The following is a 22,810-nucleotide window of genomic DNA, read 5'->3' on the forward strand; positions in this document are numbered from 1 at the left end:
CAATGCCAAAATTCTTTTCAAACAATGGGTGTTTTCTTGTTCTTGTCAACCCCTCCTTCATCTTGTAAATCAATTGTCTTGGTCCCTCAAAGTCTGATTCTTCCCGAGAAGGAGGCAATATTTCTTTTCTCAGAGTTTTGGTGTCTTGTTACTGTTATCTCTCCTTGAGCTATTTAGAAAATGTATCTTACAGCACAGAGTTTCTGTAGCCTAAAACTATATTCACCACACTACTTTAAAAGATTAGGATAGCACTACAAAAAAGGATTAATACAACATAACTTTCCAACATAACACATATAGTATTAATTTTAATATTTGTGAAAAGCTAATCATATAATATGCATTTTTCACACCTTCTCTGCTCCTTCTTCTTCTCAAAATATATTGTAAACCTGACTAAAAAAACTAGTTAGAGCCACGGTCAGTGCCTTGTTCTGAAAACTCGCAGCTGACTAACAGGTTTAGTGCCTTACAGAGCAGGTTTGAGGCCCTGGAACTGGAGGGACAGACAAGTGATGAAGTGGACAAAAGTCCTTCTGCAATCGAGGGGCACCTAGGGCAAGTCAGGCAACACCATGCATGGTGACCACCTCTGTTCCAAGGGAAGGCAGGCTCCTTGCAGGCCTTCCCAAAAGCATCTCAAGGGAAGGTTTCCATCTGCCCTGCCCTGTTTGCTTGACTTCAGCTGAATCTTTCTCTCTCTGAAAGACAGGAAGCTCACGTGTGTTAGGAGAATACTATGAGCATTGGCAGAGGTGACCGGTCAGGAATCCAGAGGCTTGTGCAACTCTCTTCCATAGAGAGTCCCTTGTTGTATATTTCCAGCAAAGCAGAGCTTTTCTAATGTTTATTTTCTTCTCTGTGCCTTTTGAAGATTGCCTATATCCTATTTTCATTGTTTTCTTTTTTCCTGTCTTGAGAATAAATTTTGCATTCTGGATATTTCAAGTCAGACAAAAGAAAAGTTCCATATTGTTTGACAATCATGAAAAGGTAAGTTTAGAGGTAACATCCATTGTCTTTGATGATTGGATCAGACTCAATTTTAAATACCCTTGTATGTTCTGCTCATATGCAAAGATGCTAGACTGATCTTGGAAGGGCATTAAACAAAGAAACAAGTACTTCAAAACCTCGAGAGGTGGCTGCCATGGTGAGTTCCCTGAGGTGTCACAGCCCCAGCCCGGCTCCATGGCCAGTTTCCCTGAGGTGTCACCGCCCCAGCCCCGCTCCATGGCCGGTGTCCCTGAGGTGTCACAGCCCCAGCCCTGCTCCATGGCCGGTTTCCCTGAGGTGTCACAGCCCCAGCCCCACTCCATGGCCGGTGTCCCTGAGGTGTCACAGCACCAGCCCCGCTCCATGGCCGGTGTCCCTGAGGTGTCACGGCCCTAGCCCCGCTCCATGGCCGGGTTTCCTGGTCACTTCGAGGTGCTGTTCCTCTCTCTCTGTGGAGAAAGTAGAGGCCCGGGAGCTTGCAGAGCAGGCCCAGAGCCACGAGGGCTCTACTCCCTGCTCAGCCCTGTATGAGCTCTGCTCCTTCCCGCCTTCTCCCCCCGTTGTCAGGTCCCACTGACACTCGGCCTGAGCCCAGCATTCCCTTTTGGGGCCAAGAAAAATCTCTGCTCCTGCCTCTGGCACAGGGTGCTCTGCCAGCAGGTCAGGGAAGGAGACAGCCCCGAAGAGAGGCATGAGCAGTGGAGGAAAGCCAACATCACTGCAGTTTTGCAAAAGGGTACCAAGAAGTAGCCAGGAAACTGCAGGCCCATCAGCCTCAGCCCCACCCCCAGAAAGGAGACAGAACAGCTCCTCTTGGATGCCATCTCTAAGCCTGTGGAATAACAGGAATGGAAACCATGCTTGACCAATCCATAGCCACCTGTGCTGCAGTGACTGGCTGGGCTTGTGAGGGGAGAACAGTGGCTGTTGTCAGTTGGGACTTCAGCAAGGCTTTGTCCCTGCCTCCAGTAACAGGCCCCTGAGGCAGCTCAGGGACAGTGGGGCAGAGAAGTGGACAGGGGAGCTCCAAACTCAGGTAGCTGTGAGCTCAGGGAGCCGTGCTGGGCCCAGCCTTGTTTGCCTTATTCCCCAGGGACCTGGCAGAAGGGACGGAGCGCTCCCTCAGTGTTTGCTGATGGGACAGAACTGGGAGCAGGGCCTGAGGCACCACAAGGCTCTGCTGCCCTTCAGTGAGACCTGGACAGGCTCGAGAGTTGAGCATAGACGAACCTAATGAAGTTGCACTGGGAAAAGCCTCTAGAAGAGCTTCAGGCTTTGTAATTACCAGGCAACAGAAGTGTTTTAGTAAAGTGGAGTCTATAACCTTGTCTTGTAATGTCCAGTGAGGGAAACCACTGCTTCTCTGTATGTTATACATTGTATGTCGCTTGTATGTACATCAAGAAAGTCTTTGAGAGAAACATGAAAGAATTCAGAAACTTCCCCTGATATTATTTTGGATTTTCATGATTTTCTGGAATGCAGGGTGAAGTGTAAGGATGCCAAAAGGAAAGTGAAAGCAAATCAATAAATCTTTAAAAACTCAGAAGCCTCTCCTGTTTCTTCCTTGAAGAAGTTGCCAAACAAAGTCGCTTTTGCAATCCTTTGAAAGAACTTAGAGGAAAAAGCATTGGCCAAAAGTGCTGCCCTGTGTTTCTGAAGAGCAACAAGCATTTTGTGTTGATGCAAGGTCTCTACCAGGGTTTGGGGTTCTGTGTGTGTATGCTTTGAATGTGAGTCTTTGCAGGACTATTAATAATTAGACCATGTCCTGAAGAGAACACGTTACTGTGTTGTGCTGTCCAGTGCTGAAGAGGGTTGAGACAGAGCAGGTAGCTCTGTGTGTGTGTGTAACTTGCATGAGCAGCACGGGAGCAGTGCCCAGGGCCTGGAGAAGCAAATGGGTTCACGGTGCTGAGGACAAGGTGTCCAGAGCTCGGGATTGTCCGGCCAAGCTCTTCTGGCTCCTTGTGCTTGGAGCCCTGGCCGGGAGCCCTGCAGAGCCCCGGGTGCAGCTTCCCAACTTCCCCCTCTGTCTCCTCCCTGCCTCCAGGGTAAAGGCACTCCCTGGCATTGCACTGGCTGTGCCTCCCTCCTAGAGCAGTGAAGGGATCGTTTCCCAGCCAAGGTGGCTCTCCCATGGAGACAGGAAAATGGACGAACTCCTGCTGCCCCAGCATCAGGCAGGTGCAGGGTGTCCCTGCCTGTCAGCCCCTGCCCTGCTTCCCAGAGATGCCAGTGATTGTTCTAGAAGTCATGGATCTGGATTTCCAGGAGCATGTTTGCAAAGACACAAAAGACAAAAATTGACAAGAATTGTTTGTGCTTCTCTTCCTGAGTTTTTTCCAATGTATTTTCTAGTAGAAAAGCATGGACCAAATTGGCAAAGTGCATATAATGTAGGAAAACATCGTCCTGTATTTGACTTGAGTGGAGGACAGTTGCAAGCTCTCCTGTCAAATGTACACACAAAATCTCAGTGCATTTTGTGTCTTTCCACTGAGTCAGTATAAAAGATGACGATTCTCAGAAGCTGAATACTAATTTTTCCATTTATATGAAATGTGAAAGTTGTTAGTTCATAGGATGACAGATAACTGATGTCTGGAGGCAGCTGTGGTGGTGTCCAGGTTTATCACGTGTACCCAATGGTCATCAGCAGCAGCATCAAATCAGGTTCATCTTAGTTTTCTGCAGACAGATCTTGAGGAAAACATCAGTTCACCTAGAGCAGGGTTTGAATCCCTGCAGTGCAGCTGATTCCGCACCAGCTCTCTGGGCCACCGCCTGCCAGGGGCAGGAGCAGAGATTTCCCTTGGCCGGGGCCGGAGCCCTGGCATGGCAGTGCCAGAACAGCACCTCCCTGCCTACAGTGCCACCCTGGATGGCTGCCCCAGGGCCTGGCATTTGACCCTGCCCTTGCTGCAGGAGTCCCGGCCCTGCTTCCACCCTGAGCAAATGCTCGGACCCATCTCAGAAGCTCGGTGCCCGAGGGGGCCGCCACAAGTGGTTGCCAGGGACCTGAGGCCATGGCTGCCCCGATTTTGGGTACACAGCTCTGATGTCAGAGTGGCCATTGTGACCTGTGCCACCAAGGCCACAAAAGGGGACGCTGGGCTCTGGCCGAGTGTCAGTGCGACCTGACAACGGGCGGAGAAGGTAGGGCAGGGACGTGGTTGCCCAGGGACTAGAGGGGCCCCACACCTCGGGGCTCTGGGCCTGTGCTGCAGCCTCACCTGCCTCTCCCTTCCCAGAATCAGCGGAGGAACAGCCAGGACACTGCGGTGTTCCTCAAGGCGACGACGGGAGGAGAAACACACAGGAGCAGGGCTCAGGCAGGCCTGAGCAGGGAGTACAGCCTTGTGGCTCTGGGCCTGTTCTGCAAACTCCCCCCCCCCTCTTCTTTCTCCCATAGACAGAGTGGAACAGCACCTCGAAGTGACCACGTCCCTCGAGGAGATAGACTCAGCGTAGACAGCCGCCATGTCTGACAGCAAGCAGGAGGGCCCTGGAGCCAAGGAGCCAGGTGAGGGTAAAGCAGCCCTGTGATAGCCTGACCCAGGGGCTCTTGTGGCAGCAGGCAGCGTGGGGATCAGAGCAGAGGCAGGGGGAGGCAGGAGCTGCTTGGCCATGCCGGGGCTGGGAGCCTCCTTCCTGCCCAAGTGGGGCCCAGCTGGGCCAGGGGGCAGCTCCTGGGACAGCCGTGCCCACAATGGCCCCTGCTCTGCAAGGCCTCCAGCACTGCCCATCAGCCAGGCAGGGACAGAGCAGCCTTGGGGCCGATGCTGCTGCAGGCTCAGAGCCCCGCAGAGCTGCTCATGCCCAGTGCCATTGGCTCTGTCCCCTGCAGCCTGCATGCTGTGTCGCCGTGCCGAGGCTGACCCGGACATGTGTGGTGAAAAACTGCGCAAGGGTGGGCTCTGTGCCCACGTGTTCTGCATGGTGAGTGGCTCCGGGCGCTCCCTCCACCATTGCAATGGGCAGCTCCTGCCGCCCTCTCCTCATCAGCTCCTCCCCTTGCCTGCAGCTCTTCGCTACTCTCCTCTTTCGGCAAGAGAACCGCCACCTTGGACTCATGGGATTTCTCCCACGAGATCTCCAAATTGTGGTTCGGCGGGCAGCACAGAAGGTGAGAGCCTGACAAGAGCAGGGAGATTTGTGCCTGGCGAGGTTTGCCACAGCTTAGCCCAGACACCAGGAAAGAAAGGCCGGCCTGACAGCCGGGACAAAGTCTGGCTCCCAGCAGCTCTGGAACAGAGGCCCTGGCACAGGAGCCTCCCTCCTCCAGCAGGCGGCTCTGTGGGCTGGGAGCCGGCAGTGGCCACGTCCTGCGCCCTGCCCAGAGCCCTGCGGCTGCCCGGGGAGGCCTCGAGGCTGCTGCTGCTGGTTATGCGGCTGCTTGGCTCTTTCCAGCGCTGCTGCGTCTGCGGCCAGAGCGGGGCAACCATCATGTGCTGCGTGCCGGAGTGTGACAGATGGTTCCACCTGCCCTGTGCCAAGGAGGGCGGCTGTGTCAATGTATACGTTACTCCGTTCAGGTACCTCATCTCTCTTTATGGCCACCCCTGGGGAATGATCCAGCATTTCTCACTTTCCCCATCCATTTTCCTCCAGCTCCTTCTGCCCTGAGCACCGTCCAGAGCAGGAGGTGGAGGCGACTCCTGAGCCGGACACCGTTTGCCTCATCTGCCTGGAGCCTGTGGAGGACAGGACGACCTTCACAACCCTGGTGTGCCCAACGTGCCAAAGGGCCTGGTTCCACAGGGACTGCATCCAGGTAGGAGCCCTCCCCTCAGCACCGGGGCACAGCAGGTGCTCAGCAGCAGCAGCAGGGCCTCGCTCACCCTGCCTGTGTTTGCCCTGCAGGGACAGGCCTTGCGCGCTGGTGTTTTGTATTTCCAGTGCCCCCTGTGCAGAGACAGGGGGGAATTCCCTGTTGAAATGTTCATCTTGGGGATCCGAGTCCCCTTCAGGTTGGTGTCCTTCTGCCTGGCCCACCAGGCAGGAGAATGCAAGTGCTGTGCTGTGCCAGGCCCTGTCCCAGGAGCCCTGGCCCTGCCCTGTCCCATGAGTCTGGGCTTCAGCTTCACGCCCAACTTGGAAAAGCGCTGGAGAAGGAGCTGGGACACCCTGGACCTCCGTGAGGGAGAGCAGCAGAAATTCATCATCTCGTCCTTTCTCCATCAGAGACCCAACATGGGAGGACAACGATGCCTTTGCAGATCTAGGAGTGAGGCACAGCCAGTGCAACGCCAGGGATTGCCTTTACCCTGGAGGCAGGGAGGAGGCAGAGGAACAGGGGTAAGTTGGGAAGCTGCACCTGGGGCTCTTCAGGGAACCTGTATCTCGGCAAGGGCTGTAAGTGGGAAGAACCAGAAGCGCTTGGCCAGACAAGCACGTGCTGGTACACTTTGTTCTCAGTGCTATGCGCTTGTTTGCCTCCCCAGGCCCTGGCAATTGCTCCTGTGCTCCTCCTGTGCTGCTGAGGGCACCCACAGGCGCTGCTCTGGCCTGAGGAACAGCACACAGAGATGGGAGTGTGACAGCTGTGCTGGGCTCGGAACATGTATGAGTCAAAGTGCCCGGTGTCCCTGGGCTTGGGGCAGTGCCCAGGCCGGGCTAGGCAGAGGGCAGCATCCACTGCTGGAGGGCTGGGGACACTGCTCTGGCCTGGCCTGGTCTGGCTGGGGCCTGGGCGATCTTTGACATTCCTGCTTGCCCTTACAGCCGCCAGGGATGAGACAGAGCACAATGGCCCCAGGCCGGCCAGACAGTCTGGACTACAATCTGCTCATGGCTGGTCAGAATCTGAGGCCATCCGCCCCAGCTCCCACAGCCCTGTGCCATTGGTGCTGGTTTCCCCGTCTCCATCTCCAGAGACGGGCAGCCACAGCAGGCCCCACCACGCAGGATGGCAGCAGGCGCTGCCATCTTCCTCACTGGACACCAGCAGCAGCAGCAGATCAAGGGCAACACGCAGCACGTCCCCTGACCCTGAGGACAGGGTCCATTCCAGACGTGCTGGGCCCGGCCTCAGGCGAAGCTGCTCTCGCCGGCAAAGTCGTGCCCAGAGTCCACCTGTCCGGTCCAGGAGTCGCCGTGACAGCAGCAGTGGGACAGGGCCAAGGACTCAGAGGCCCAAGCAAAGGGAAACACCGTCACGGACATCCCCCAGACGCAGGCGCTCCCGCCAGCAAGGCTGGGCCCAGAGTCCACCTGTCCGCTCCAGGAGTTGCCATGACAGGAACAGAGGGACAGGGCCAAGGATTGAGAGGCCCAGGCGAAGGGACACATGGCCAGGGCCATCCCCCAGACGCAGGCGCACCCGCCAGCAAGGCTGGGCCCAGAGTCCACCTGTCCGCTCCAGGAGTGTCTGTGACAGGAGCAGTGGGACAGGGCCAAGGACTGAGAGGCCCAGGCGAAGGGACACATGGCCAGGGCCATCCCCCAGACGCAGGCACTCCCGCCAGCAAGGCTGGGCCCAGAGTCCACCTGTCCGCTGCAGGAGTCGCCGTGACAGCAGCAGCAGGACAAGGCCAAGGGCTGAGAGGCCCAGGCGAAGGAACACATCATCGGGGACGCCTCCCAGACGCAGCCGCTCCCGCCAGCAGCGCCGGGCCTCGACTCAGACTCTGCGGTCCAGGAGTCGCCAGGACAGGAGCAGGAGGACAGCAGCGAGTGCCGAGAGGCCCAGGCGTAGGGGGACGTGGTCGGGGACATCCCGCAGGAGCAGCCACTCCAACCAGCGACGTCGGACCTCAACTGGCACCTCCAACAGCAGCGCGTAGCGCTGTCATCTTTTCTTTCTAGGCCGTGTGTTCCTTGCTGGAAGTGAAGGTGAGAACGGTCAGTGCAGGGACCCTGAGATGTGCAGCTCTGTGAGCAAACCCTATTAGCTCTTGATGTTTCTACTGGCAGGAAGAAGTCGGGGTTAAATGCCTTGATTTCTGTGTAACGGTGTATTCAGTGAAAAGTCACTTAAGGATGTGGTTAATTAAAAAGGACTCTTGTTCCTGCCTTTACACTCCAACCTCAGATGTTTCCCCACTGCTTACCCTTGATAATGAACCACTCCTTAATGGGCTTGGATATGCTTTGGGAGACATTCAGAGCAAGGTGGCTCTTAGGGAAGCTGTGTCTGAAAAGAATGTGTGCTGTGTTGCTAACCTTGAACAATCTCATTTCAGTAAAGCCAAAAAACGAAGAAAGAGAGTGAGACACTGCCTCAAGTGTCTGAAGACAACTTCTACAGCATTGCTGCGGATTTGAAAGAGGTCTTTCAAAGAACAAACCGGAATAGATGGTATTTCCTCCGTCTATTCTGGTTTCTTCTTTGAAAGACCTTCAAAGAAAAAACCAGAATAGACTGAGAAAATACCCTGGACAAAACGATGCACAGGACTCTGCCCCAGATGACCATTTGGGACCTTTGCCTGAGGACGACGCAGCTCAGGAGACGAGTTCTTTCAAGTTTTCCGTCTTTGGAGGCACAGAGGAGTTGGGCATCAAAGAAGGTAACAGCAGAACCCTTCTAACAGTGCCATTGCTAAGGAAGAGCTTCTGGCAGGAACTGTAGGGCAATATGGTGTAAAGAAGGTCAGGATGCAGGGGATTTTCAGCAACAGAAGTCAGTAATTAGGCAGAAGCATTTTGATCTTCAGTTCTGCTTGCTGGGGCTGTGGTAGATTATTGAGAGCTGCCTCATGCTTGCATCTCAGGAATTCTAAAAGGCATGCTTTGAGAAGGCATTGGGGGTTTTTGCTGAGTGGTGAAAAAACTTGTTCTCATGCCCTGAATTCCTCAAACACGGAAACAGGTGACACACCAGTCATATCAAGTTTCATAGAATCCAACATGGTTTTTAAGGAAATGTGCATTAATGTAGAGGGAGGAGCAAAGTCCGAGAGCTGGCCCATGAACATTCTGTTTGTTACTGAATTCTACTCTTGGACCTTTAGAAAAAGGAAATGGAATGACACATGACCATTGGGGTGTCCTAACCTTAGATAAAATGAGGCCGTCTGAAATGAAGATGAAACAATATTAACTCGAGTCCCAGTCATGCAGGAGAGAAAAGAAAACCCGTGAAGATATCCCAAAATATTAAAAAACCCAACGCAACAGCACAAAGCAACGAGCCCCCAGACTTGTGCTGAACTGAGAAGGTATTCAGCGTCTTCTGAATGCAATGAGAAATGTTTAAGAATACATAAGGGATCCCTGGAACAAAGTTGAAAATACTGGAGCCGAGATGTAGCTTAGAAAGTCTGGCAAGGTCAGATTCTGTCCTTCCTAAATCTGTCTTCTCCACTGTAAGGATTTCACATGAAAGGAGGAATTTTTCCTGACGAGTGGAGGAATAATCTGGTTTTGCCTTTTTTTCTCTCTTGGTGCTGTCATTGCAGAGCCTTACACGCTTGGGCAATAAAGCCGGTAAAAGCCACATGGCAAGAGGATCCACGTTTCCAGGACAGCAGTCCTGTTCAGAAATCGAACAGGACCAAGAAATGCAAGTTGCATTTCTCTTTGTTGTCTACTTGGCTGTAGTAGTTGGATGCTGTGGGAATATTAATAGCAGCACTCGGGGAATGGGAAACTGACATTGCACACCTCTGAGCAATGAAAGTCATCTTGGAAAACCGTTTGTGCTGCACAGAGTCAAAACTCCCAGCAGCCCATTGGATGTGAATGTGAATATGGAAAGAAAGAGTAGAGCACAAGAAATTAACTGGGTCATCTTGGTTTGACCAACTCCAAACTGAGTTTGGCCAAAAGCCCAAGACACAGTCAGTTTTCTCTTTAAAAGAGGGTTTTGTAAAATAAAAAGCTCTATTCGGTTCCTAGGGAATGAAGCTTTTCAATGTATGGCATTTCTCTGAAGAACTACAGGATTAACTTGTGTTCATGGAATTTGATAGTACAATTTAGGATGCTCAGATCCCTTTGTCCTTTTCTAGGTTTCTTTCTTTACCCCGCACAGCAAGTGCTAGAGCTTTTTTCTTCTCCAAAGATGATGAACGCCTAAAAGGTAAGTCAGAATTTCTTTACCCTGTTTTATATTTTTTTTCCTTTCAAACCCTTCCTGTAATTCAGTGAGGAGGAAAAAATGCTGCCTAGCTATCAAAGTTTTCTAGTCAAAATTTGCCACCCTCACTTGTGATCCAAGTTGTGGCAGAATCCCATGAGAAAGTTCTGGCAAAACAAAGGCCAAAACTTCAGGCTTTCTTTTCTTTCAGACAATTACCGAATAGGAATCTGGAATTTTACAGTTTACCAAAAACTTAGTCACTTGACAGGTTACGTAGACATTTTGGATCCTTTCAGGTATTTAAATCATCTTTGTCTTTTTCCTCTCTTTCTGGAGTTACCATTAGGAATGTTGAGTGTTCTTGTCAGCCACATATGTCCTTGTGGTTCTTTGTCCTAATGAATCTGGGGCTTTCTCTTCTGAATCCAGTGAATTTTGTATTTAGAAACAAAGAAAACAACATCCAAAGCAAACATGCACAGTCCCATAAACCCTGCACAGGCCACCAAAACAATTGCTGGTTAGATTTTGTAGAATAGAGTCTTAAGCTTAAAGGATGTGCCTTCCATGAGATTGATTCCATAACTCTGCTGAAATGCACTGCTGTGTTCACACAGTTCCCGGCCTGCAATCTTCCAGGCAGCCTGATTTACAGGGTGTGTTGAAATGGAGAGCTCAGGCCTCAGCAGGCCTCAGTTCTGGGGGAAGATGTGGCGTGCTGGTGCTGAGCTTCTAATGCAACAGCTGCAATTTCAGTGCAATTCAGATTGCAGCATGGTGAGGAAAAGTGCTGCTGCCTTTGATTGTTCTTAGCACAGCAGGCTGCAGTAGGGAACATTTCTGCTGGAGTCAAGGTGTGGTGGGGGCAGGAGAACAGGAAGGATGTGAAGAATTGATTTCTGATTTTAGTGCTGTGGTGGTCAAGATTGTTAGAAGCAGCGGCGCAATCACAAGTGTTTAAGGCTATTAATTGGATGTTTCTTTTGTGCAGAGGATCCACAGTTATTTTGTAGATTAGTAGAAGTCAGTGAAGAAAAAGAGGGTTAGGAAGACAGACTTAGATTATTGCTTGAGGTGAGTATGGAACATCTGTTCCCTGGTAAGTCTAGGTGAAAGCTGAGCATGGGGAGGGATTGCAGGTATGAATGTGCATGCAAAATTAAGTCAGGACCTCGAGAAGAGCTTCGAATTTGTAATGAACAGGGAAGAGAAGTTTTGTAGTGTAGCGGTGTGTATAACATCATGCTGTGTGGTCCAGTCAGGTAAACCACTACATCTTTGTGTGTTACAGGAGCAGCTACTTAAGTGTATGTAAGGATAGTGAATATAGAGACTTCTCCTCATAGTGGATTCAGGAACTTCTCTGAAGAATTTGTTAGATTTTAATTATTTTCTGGAACGCCAAAGGAAGCATTAGGATACCCTATAGGAAGTGCAAGCAAACCAATAAAGTTTTTACTGATGAGAAGCGAGTCACGTTTGTTCTTTGAAAGTGTTGCCAAACAAGGTTACTTTGAAAATACTTTCAAAGGTCTGACAGGGATCAATATCAGCAAAGGCTGTTAGGCCGTGTTTGGGAGCTGGGGCTGAGGCTCTCGTGCCCTGGGGAGCCACGGGAAGGCTCCAGGCCTGAGTGTGCGGCCAGGCCGGGGCCATTGAGCTGCAGCCCATCCCTGGTGGATGCAAGGGCAAGCAGGAATGCCAAGGGACCCCAGGGCCAGGCTAGGCCAGGCCAGAGCAGTGCTCCCAGACCTCCAGGAGCGGATGGGCTCTGCCAAGCCCAGCCTGGGCACTGCCCCCAGCCCAGGGACAGGCGGGTGCTTTGCCTGAGGGCTGGGCCCAGAGCAGCAGAGCTGTCACAGCCCCAGCTGGTTCTGGCCTGCGTGAGGCCCGGGCAGGGCCCGTGGGTGGCCTGGGCAGTGCAGGAGCAGTTGCCAGGGCCTGGGGAGGCACAGGGCTCAGCCTCTGCACGGCGACACAGCATGCAGGCTGCAGGGGACAGAGCCAATGGCACCAGGCACGAGCAGCTCTGCGGGGCTCTAAGCCTGCAGCAGCATTGGCCCCAAGGCTGCTCTGTCCCTGCCTGGCTGATGGGCAGGGCTGGAGGCCTTGCAGAGCAGGGGCCATTGTGGGCACGGCTGTCCCAGCAGCTGCCCCCTGGCCCAGCTGGGCCCCACTTGGGCAGGAAGGAGGCTCCCAGCCCCGGCATGGCCGAGCAGCTCCTGCCTCCCCCTGCCTCTACTCTGATCCCCACGCTGCCTGCTGATACAAGAGCCCCTGGGCCAGGCTATCACAGGGCTGCTTTGCCCTCACCTGGCTCATTGGCTCCAGGACCCTCCTGCTTGCTGTCCCACAGGGCAGCTGTCTGTCCTGAGTCCCTGTCCCTTGAATGATGTGGTCGCTTTGAGGTGCTGATCCTCTCTGTCTATGTGAGCCCTGCTCCTGCCTGCCTTCTGCTCCCATCATTGCACTGAGGAACACTGCAGTGTCCTCTGGCTGTTCCTCTGCTGATTGTGGGGAGAGGCAGGTGAGGCTGCAGCACAGGCCCAGAGCCTCGAGGTTTGGTTCATGTTTTAACCTGCATGGATCTCCTTTAAACATAGGTGGAGAAGAAGGAGCAGGCATCTAAAGTTGCTTCAGTCTCTACCACAAAAAGCAATGTGTTTGTACCTACTACCAGCAGAAAACACCAGTTTTCCAACAGTCCATTCCTAAAAATTCGCCTTTCCATAGAACCAGCACGAATGCATCAGGGATCAGCATCCATTGGCGAAACGAAGACTTCTTTTACTAACTACTTACTACAGAACTACTAAAAACCACAACACTACATTTACTAACTGATGGCTTCCATGGAATCTAAGCACTCAACTCTCTTTATGAGGGGTATTTGAGGGACAACTGTAACAAATCCTGTGAATAAATTCATAGCACTGGACAAAGGAATACCTGACTGCTTTTTAAGTCTTTAATGTACTAGCAAAACTACACAGCTGAACCATTCTATTGTCAAAACTTTTAGAAGGTTTTTTCACCCTCATGTTTCTCTTGATAGAGTTGAGATTATATAAATAATTAGATTCTGTTTCTTTTCAGTTTTCCCATTCATGCCCTGAGTATTTTGGTACACCTTCATTTTCTTTTCAATTCTATGGTTTCCCTCTGGTGTTTTAAATCAGATGTTTTAATATTTTGCTATCTGTGGTGCAACTCTGTCGATCTACTGCAGAGGGCCAAGCAGTGCCGGTCTGCCGGCAGGTCCCAGAGGTCGCTACTTCGGGCGGCCCGGGGGCAGGAGCGGACCCGGCTCTGCCATGGCCGGGCTTCCCTCAGCTGTTGGCACTGCCAGCCCGGGTCTGCCATGGCAGGGCTTCTCTCAGGAGCTGCCTGTGTCAGCCCGGCTCTGCCAGGGACTCTGGCAGTGCCGCGGCGCAGGGCAGCTCTATCACGGCAGTTCCGGCACTTCAGCCTCGGCCAGCAGCCAGCTCTGCGGGCTGGGACCCCGCTGCGGCCGCACGCTTCTCCCAGAGCCCGAGCAGCAGCTGCACGCTCCCAACACCGAGCCGGGAACGCGCCCAGGAACAGCGCGGGCCCGGCTCTGGGCACGAAGCGCCCCGCCCCTCACACCCGCCCGCCCCTTCCCGCCCTCCGGCCCCGCCGCGCGCCGCCCGCGCTGTCATGGCGGCTCTCGCCCACAGGGCGGCGCCCTGCGGCCTGCAATGGCGCCGCCAACCTTCTGGCGCTCTGGAAGGCGCGGGCCTGCACCCGTTGCAAACTGGGCCCTACGTCCCATTTCCTGAAGAAAACATGTCCTGTCGGGCCTGGGCTGTACACACTTCCAAGCCTGATCAACAGGAAGAGACGTTTAACCTGGACACACATAGCAGCCTACAAGCTCGAAGTGATGGCCAGGTGTTAGAAAAGCAAAGTACTTGTTGCTAGAATTGTCTTCCAAGACTCAAGGCTGGGCACGTTTGACTGATCTCAAACCCAGAGGGAAGTTGACAAAGCTTGGGAAGAAGGATGCCCACTGATAGTGGACATAAAGGATGCAGAATTTCACTTGTTCTAAAATTTTAAATATTTAATAGTAATAAATTAGTTATAAAACTAAGAATAAAAATTAGAGAAAAAATAATTTGGACAATTAGAGGTAGGACAATAAAGGGCAATTTAAAGAGCAAAGAATTACAAATGTCTGGGTGCTCTGCTCTGCCTCAGAAGACACTTTGCTAACACAGGATTAACTTAAAAGTAATAGCCGGTTGCATATTCATATATCTCATACATGATGCTGTTATGTTTGCCCAATTATCCCATCAAAAAAAAACCAAACCATATTTAAGGCAGCAACAATTTTATTTAAATAGTTTAGAAAATATATAAATAAGGGATAATTTGGTTCAAATAATAGCGCATAAGCAAAAACAACCGTGGGGTACGGAGGGCAGGGTGCAATGACCCTTGCCACTTCACGTACAAGCTTGCCAAGTGAAAGTCACCCCTTATATGCCATGTGTCAATGCCATCTCCTCCTATTTTCGGTTCGTCCCTTCTCTGTCTCCGCCTTCATTACCACCTTTACCATCCATGCGCCACCACTCGGTTTGGTGGTCGCACAAGTCTTTGGGGGTCGTCACTGATGAAGGCCCTGTAGTCTTCTTCGTTTTCCTTTAATTCACCTTTGGGTTACACATGCGCACCAAGCCAGTACAATGTAAGCCTAGACTAACGTATCACTGCATCTACATATCAAAGCAATAAGTCCCTTATAATTAGCATTTTCTTGGACCCAACCAGGTTCTTTGGTCATTTTTAGCAACTGTATCTTCAGCTTCTTTCCTGTGCTCCTTGAGAACATCTGCTGGGAAGGGGGGGGTGGGTGGAGCCCCTCCTTTCCCTCTCTTCTTTGGCATTACAACTTTTAACTATTAACTATTTTATTATTCTCAAATATTAATTACTTTATTAATATTGATTACTGTTTCAATTTTTATCAGCACGAATCATACCTGTTTATCACAAATCCCCCATTTCTCTTTTTGATCATTATGATTCGTGCTGTATTTAAAAAGCTGTACTTTGATATCTTTTATATTTTTTAGAATTTTGGTTTTCTCGTTGTCTCTTTTCAGCTTCAAACTTTTCCAGCATTTCTATTACTGCTTCTAGTCTTTCACACTCTCTTTCAAGTTTAGTTAGCATTTCCTGGTCTATTTCAATCTTTTTAAGTCCTTGTTCTCTAACAGGGGTCGACTTAGCTTTTAATACCATTATAGATTTTGGTTTTCCTTTTTCTGCTGATTCTGAATCTAGAGACATTGTTGAAATCTGCATCCCCTGAATCACTGAATGAATTAACCTTATAAAACACAGAAGTCCCAGAATTGAGCATAACAACATGAACACTAACTTTTTCCTACAAACACTTCCAAAGAGGTTACCCCACCAATTTGTTTTTAAGATTAATTTCCACTTCTGTACCCGCACATGACCCACTCTTTTAATTTTCTCTGCAAGTTCAGTGATAGTTTCCCCATAATTATCAATTTTTACACAGCACTCAAATTCATTAAATCTTCCACAAACTCCTCCTTTTTCTGCTATCAGATAGTGTAGGGCAATCCTGTTTTGATACACAAACGCCCTCATTTGTGTATATTGCCTGGCCAACATTTTTAAGGCACCAGAGGTGTGATTTGACACCACCTCCACTACTGCTTGGAGCCTTATTAATCGATTCAACAGATAAACTGGGGTCCTATATCCCCATGACCCATCCTGAGCCCATGTTGCTGGGTCATAATATGCTACAATTTGTTCTGCAGGCTATTCGTCCTCCCCCCAGTTTTGATTCCCTCCTGCTGTTGGAAAATTTAAATTCAAATCTCCTTTATTCCACTGAAGGGTTTCATACAGTGGAGTTCCTAGCACATTGCTCCTAGACCTCAGTAGAACAAAGAAGGAGGGTTGCATTCTCCCCAAAGTACAGGTTCCTCCCCATTTTTGAGGTAACTCACTGTATGCTCGTTGCCCACAAATCCAATATATCCCATCTGAGACTTTCCATTTCTTATCAGTTTTCTCCAGTTGTTCCCAATAAGACCTCAGGCTGTCGATGGATTGGTAGGGGTTAGCTCCAGGACTTTTGTACCAGCATAAAATAATCTGTTCATCCCATTCACAATTTATTTCTTTTATTGGTCCCCAATATCCAGCGGGGTTTTCTGGTCGCCAAATTTTTAAACAATTATCCATATTAACCACCAGTGTGGATTTACAAGGAGTTTGCCCTACTACTTTATTAAATTTCCTTCCTTCTCGAGTTATACAAATGATTCCAATTGCCTGATGACTTAAAATCCATCCTTCAGGTCTCTTCAATGTTCCAGAAATTTGTGTGTGGTTCCACTTTAAAAATTGCTCTGGAGCTAAGCTCTCAGCTTTCCATGGCCATCTTTCAGCCATTTTTTAGACCTCCACAAATCCCACATGTGAATAATTCCAATTCTGTAGCAATCTCTTGCATCAATCCCACAAACAGATTCTTATTCAAGGCTGGCAAATCCCAATCTTTGTAATACTGTTTTAGCTGTTTATACAATTCAGCCAATTCTGTTGACTCTTTTCTCCTGTTCTTTTCTCTATTTCCCTTTGTTTCTTTTTCTTGTTTTATTTTCTCTTTCAATTTTTCTTTTAGTGCCCGATTTCCCATGCCTATACTTGGTCCTTTCCATTATCATCTCTTTTAAAATAAACGCATCTTTCATATTGAGGACAAATTTGATCACCATGGGGATAAGGAGCTCGCCCATTATATCCCAAATTTTTCTCTATCCAATACATCTTTCCTTCCTTAATACAAACATCTATAATACTGCTGCAATTGTAGCAGGCAGAACTAACATATGGGTGTGTTACAAACACAGATTCCATCTTGTCCTTAATACACACAGGGTGATTGTAATAATCACAAATGTTGAAATTGCTGGGACTTGGTTTTTGCTCTGATTGCTTTTTCATTTCCGAAACTCTGTCCAGTGTGTCTCTCTGGCTTTGGCCAACTTCCAAGGGTACCAGAATGATCACAGTGAAAATAATCCTTAAGAAATCTACCTTTCTACCTTTCTCAAGCCCCCTTGGGTTGCAACCAAGGGCCGAGATGCCAGTCTTCTCGGTAGCAAAGGTAATATCCCGGGATCTAGTCACCAGTGCTTTTAGTTTCCTTGATACCCATAGTCCCACAGAGTTTGCTTGTCTCCTTTTAAATGCCATTTCCCAGTTCTAGCTGGTTAAAAAGAAATAATTAAAACGAAAAATAATTTTAATGAAAAAAACAGGGAAAAAGATTAAGCCAGAATACCATAAACCTGTATTTTCCAAAATTTCAGGGATGTGCCAAGCACAATAAGATTTTTCTAATTTATTTTCTGCTTCAAGGGCAGGGAGTTCATTAAGTCACCGCCTCCAATAGGCAAACTCGCAGCACCAATGTGCCCATGCAATGTGCCTATTATGTGGTATATAAACTTCTTTTCTACAACAACTATCAATTTTGAGACACTGGTCTATAATATTATGAGTTGCTCCTTCTCTTATTTGTGCTATAGCCAATATAACAAAAACCAATTGATCGAAGTTCCCTATTAATCCAATCGCTGCTGGAAGGGTCCCATCTCCCAATCTCAAAGGTATCCAAAAAATCACTAGCAATGTGTTCTATAATTAGCTGACTAAATACATAACCATAGCAAAGCAAGCAAATCAATTGTCTCTCCTTCTCTTCTCTCTTAGTTACTTTCCACCATGAGTAAAAGCAAAGTGTGCAAACAATACATATCCATGGATGACACCCTAAACCATGTTTACCGCACTCCCAACATTTTACTTGTCTCTGAGCTCTTTTAACAACAGGTGTTATCAATCTCAGTTTCTGGAATTGCAGTTCTGTATTCAATTATAATAATGTTGCTGGTGGGTGATCCTGGAGGAGATCTTAGATCTTTTTAGGCTGTTCCCACCGATTCAGAAAGTCTTTTTATTCTTTTTCCATCGGCGTTCTTCTGCCTCTGAGCTCAAGGGAATTGCGGTCCATAGCCACTCCGGGATGCTTAGTTCCTTCTTAATAAATCAGGGTTAATATAAATCAACTTAAATCCCACCATATTATCACATTCTTGGAATTTCATGTTCCAACAATATTTTAGCCACTGTTTGAACTGTAGCCTGAGCTGCTGGAAATGTTTCAACTCACTGAGTTAATTGATCTATTATAACTAACAAATATTTCCACCGACCCACTTTAAGCAATTCTATAAAAGCAACCTGGATCTTTTCAAATAGCCTGTAGGCTGTTTTGCATCCTCCAAAGGGAGGGCTTCTTAACACCTACTTATTTACCTTTTAACAGGTAAGACACCCCTGGGTAATTTATTTTCCAATTTCAAATATCCTTATACACCCATAAAATTTTAAAAAGTGATCACAAAAGGCCCTTGTTTCCCAGTGTGTCTGTCTATACAAGTTATCTAAAATCTAATGTGTCACTGGTTTTTGGAATAATAATCCTGTCATCAGGAAAAACTCACTTTCCCTCCTTAAATGTTGCTCTTAATTTCCTTATAGCTGCCAATTCTGCTAATGGAAGGGAAAGTGTGTCCTGCTGAATTTCTATTTTTTTTTAATAAGGTCATGATTTTAGTATCTCCCTTTTTTTAAGGTCACTTTCTTTTTGCTTCTTCATCAGCCAAATTATTTCTCTGACTCTAATATCCCTCCCTCTCTGGTGTTCCTTTACATGAACTACTGCTATTTTCTTTGAGCCTTTTAAAGATTTAAGTATCTAAATTATCAATCCCCCGTATATTAAGCCTTTCCTTTGAGTGTTCATAAGTCCGCTTTCCTTCCAAATTTTTCTAAAAACATGTACTACAATAAAAGCATATTTGGAGTCTGTATAAACAGTCCCTTCTTGCCTTTTTAGTATTAATAATGTACGGAATAATGCATAAAATTCACAGGCTTGTGCTGACCAGGAGGGGCTAAGGGGACCAGACTCCTTTATCCTAAACTTTTTTCCACTTCACCTGAATGCCAACCCGTGTCATTAATTTCTAGATTATCTTCTTCAGTTAAAGAATAAATTTTAAGTTTTCCTTCACAGGGTTTTATCTGCAAATTTAAGGCTATTATTAGATCTCTGCCTAACAAATTATTCTAGGCCTCTGGTATCAACAATAAATCATTTACTCTAAATTTGTCATTTGTTTCAATTTGCACTCCTTTTATTACAGGAACAGGGAAAGCCTCTCCTGTAATTCCAATTACTGAAACTCGCTCACTACTTATCTCACATCCCTGGGGTAATTTTGTCACTGTCGACCGAGAAACTCCTGTATTTACTAAAAATATGACTTCTTCACTCTGAGGACCTACTCTTAGCTTTATTATCAAGGCCTCTTCTGGGTGTAATTTGGTCCTCTTCGTTAAACAAAACTCTTGCCCTCTCTGATTCTCCTGACAAGTTTTCTCATCTTGCTGTTTCTTTCTGCGATTTTTTTGCAGGTGCCCCTTTTTATGACAGTAAAAACAGGTGGATCCCGCACCCTTTAAAGTGGGGCAAGAATTTTTTAAGTGTCTTTTCTTGTGGCGGGAAAAATGCACAGGTCTTGTGTTCCTAAAAATAGATCCTGACATCCGCTGCTTGATTTTCCCTGCAGATTTTCCTGTATTCAAAGCTGCCTGCATTTCTTGAACTGCTGCCACCAAAATTCTGGCATCTGCTTTCTGCTTTTTCTCATTTCTCTTTACAAACACCCTTTGTGCTTCTCTCAGTAACTCTTGCAGTCCCCTCTCCTGCCAATCTTCTGCAATTTTTCCAACTTTTTCCTAATGTCACCGCAAGATCCGCTCACAAACTGAATTTTTAACAGAACCTGCCCTACTGCAGTATTAATATCTATACCTGAATATAATTGCAAGTCTCTTTTTAATCTTTTTAACCATTCTGCAGGTGACTCATATTTTTTCTGATGCTCACTCAAAACTTTTCCTGTATTATGTTCTTTAGGCACTGCCCTCTGAATTTCTAGATTTTCTTCCCTTCGGGATTCCCATTCATCCCAAAACTGCATTAACATCCCCAGTGGGCTGTCCTGAGGAACACTCCCCCCCTGAGAACCCCCCTCACGGTTCCCAGATACCTCAAACCACTGCGAATTTTTCACACGATCCGCAGCCCCAGGGTCAAGGAACTTACTCTTTCCCTGACCCATTTCTGGCGGCAGCAAACTAAGAAATCCCCGGTGCCAGGAGAGTCTTAGTTTCCCACACTCACCCCGTGGCTCAACTCCTCACTCATTACTCTGTCACACTGCCTTTTCAATCTACTTGTTCCACTCCTATGTCTCCCTCTGTGTCATGGTTTGAGCCTGGCACAGAGCCAGTGCCCCCCATGAAAATGCCTCACCCTGGTGTCTGCTGTGAGATGTGACCAGGAATAAGCAAAACAGGCTCTAACTTAAAACATAAAGACCACTTTATTACTTAAACTACAGGAAAATAGGGAGGGACTATAAGGAAAAAAAAAAAGAAGAAAAGAATTGAAAACCTTACAAAAAAACCATTTTCCTCCTCCCCCACCACCTGACTTTCCCAATCCAATACATTCTCCCAAAACAACTGCCCAGCCCGGCACGACACTTTAGTATACTCAAACATCAGTTCATGAAGAGGAAAGGAGTCCTTCTCGTTCCATAGGCTTTTCCTGGAAACACACTGAAACCTCGTGTGCTTCTCTGTTACTTCGGCACCGCCCGGAAGAAAAAAAAGTCCTTCTGCCGCTTGTAACATCGTCCTTCCATGCCCAGTGCTCTCACCACTGACGGCATGGACCAGAGCTGCTTTTAGGGTTGTCTTTCAAGGATGCCTTGTCTCACTCCAAAAAGGCACAGTCTCTGCTTTTGGGACCTCTGTCCCCCCCATATTTTTCCAACCCCCTGGGGCCGGGGGGTCCTCACAAAGAACCTTCCTGGTTTTGAGGCACTGCCTCCCCCTAAATGCAGTCTGTGTCACAGGAACAACTGAGTCCATAGCCACGAGAAAAGTCCAGCCAAAAGGCCACTCCAAATCATCTCTTCCCATCCAATCATCTCCACATTCTCCGGGCCAGGTCCTTATCTTATCTCATCTCTCATCTCCCTTCTTATTCAGCTTCGAGGAGGATTAGCATTTTTGCAAGGCCCCAATCATGCAAGAAAGGGTTAAAAGTTTTCAGTCTCTGTCTGTCCTGGGACGGGATGATACTCCCACACGTGCTGCTGCTGCGGCCGGCCGGCCTCCCTCCCCCCTTCTCCTCCTGGCTGGCTGCCATCACATTCGGTGCCGCCGGCTCTCTCTCTCTCTCCTGGGGGGGGGGGCTGGCTGCCCGATTGTCTCGATGTCTCTTGGGGCTCCCCCACCCTTCCATCCTTGAAAGCCCCCTCAACCCCCACCTCTGTCCAGGCCCCAGGCCTCCCGCATGGCGGCCCCTCCCCCGCCCAGCAGCAGCGGGCCGGGCGGGGGAAGAGATCTGACCTCTTCGCCCGACAATGTCCAAAAAAGGAAGTGCCAGGGCAGTGCCTTGCTTTTAACCCCTGTGTATTCTCGGAGGTGTGTCCAAACCCCACTGGCCACACCGGACGCCAGTCTCAAACCCAAAACCTTCATTGGTTTGACCACAGCTTCCCAGAATTCCCACTCCTTCCTGGTCAAACCATGACACTCTGCAATCTACTTGTTCCACTCCTCTCTCTCCCTCTTAATCTATTAGCCACGTCCTCTCACCATTTAATCATGTACTAAATTGTCTGCTACCAACCACTCCAAGGAAATTGAACCTATTCATTCACTCTCTCAGTCTCCCTACTGAGTCAATCCCTCCTGCCCAAGGACCTTCCCACAGGTGCCTGGACCAGGGACCCCCTCCTTCCCCCTGGGTCAAACCCTCCCGGGGTCCCCACTCATTCACTTTTCTTTCGCTTCCCTCCTTTTCCGGCCGGTCTCCTCGCGGAGAACGCGAAAACGCGGTACTGGGAGGTCCCAATCCCTTCGGGGGTCCGGGACTGCCCAGCCCCCGTCTCAAACGCTCCACACACACACACACACACACACACATACAGCCGCCCCCGACCCAAAACCCCGTGATGCTCACAGCCTCCTTTTCTCACGAGGGTCTTCGTGCACAAAGCAGTTTTCTATGGGTACTCTCTCTCCTACAAGCCGGCACTCTGATGGGAGCCTCTCCTGCACGCTTCCAATACCTAATTTGCTTATGCGTTATTGTAAAAAGAACTCTTTTTTCTCAAGGGAGAGTGGCCTAGCCTTGGGACCACCTAAAAGTCTGGTGGGGATCTCCTTCCCAGAAGCTGTCCACCTCCCCGGAGTTAAAAGAGTTCCCGGGTATCGGCACCAAAATTGTTATGTTTGCCCAATTATCCTATCATTAAAAAGAACTAAACAATATTAAAAGTAGTTACAATTTTAATGAAATAATTAAGAAAAATATATATAAATCAGGGATAATTTGGTTCAAAAAATAGCGCATAAGCAAAAACAACCGCGGGGTACGGAGGGCAGGGTTCAGTGACCCTTGCCACTTCACGTACAAGCTTGCCAAGTAAAAATCACCCCTTATATGCCGTGTGTCAATGCCATCTCCTCCTATTTTCGGTTTGTCACTTTTCTGTCTCCGCCTTCATTACCACCTTTACCACGCATGCGCCACCACTCGGTTTGGTGGTCGCA

At 48.7% G+C, this 22,810-nt stretch overlaps 1 long non-coding RNA gene across 1 annotated transcript in view; it reads right to left on the reverse strand.

Annotated features, from left to right (window-relative positions):
- Positions 1 to 21,784, reverse strand: part of LOC141730090 (uncharacterized) — a 228,565-nt gene extending 206,781 nt beyond the window's left edge. Inside the window, exon 1 of the long non-coding RNA XR_012581540.1 lies at positions 20,637 to 21,784. This is a non-coding gene — a long non-coding RNA (uncharacterized LOC141730090). The remainder of the gene's footprint in view (positions 1 to 20,636) is intronic.
- Positions 21,785 to 22,810: the final 1,026 nt, after the last annotated feature.

Source organism: Zonotrichia albicollis, chromosome 9, assembly GCF_047830755.1.
Source record: "Zonotrichia albicollis isolate bZonAlb1 chromosome 9, bZonAlb1.hap1, whole genome shotgun sequence".
Taxonomy (NCBI): Eukaryota; Metazoa; Chordata; class Aves; order Passeriformes; family Passerellidae; genus Zonotrichia; species Zonotrichia albicollis.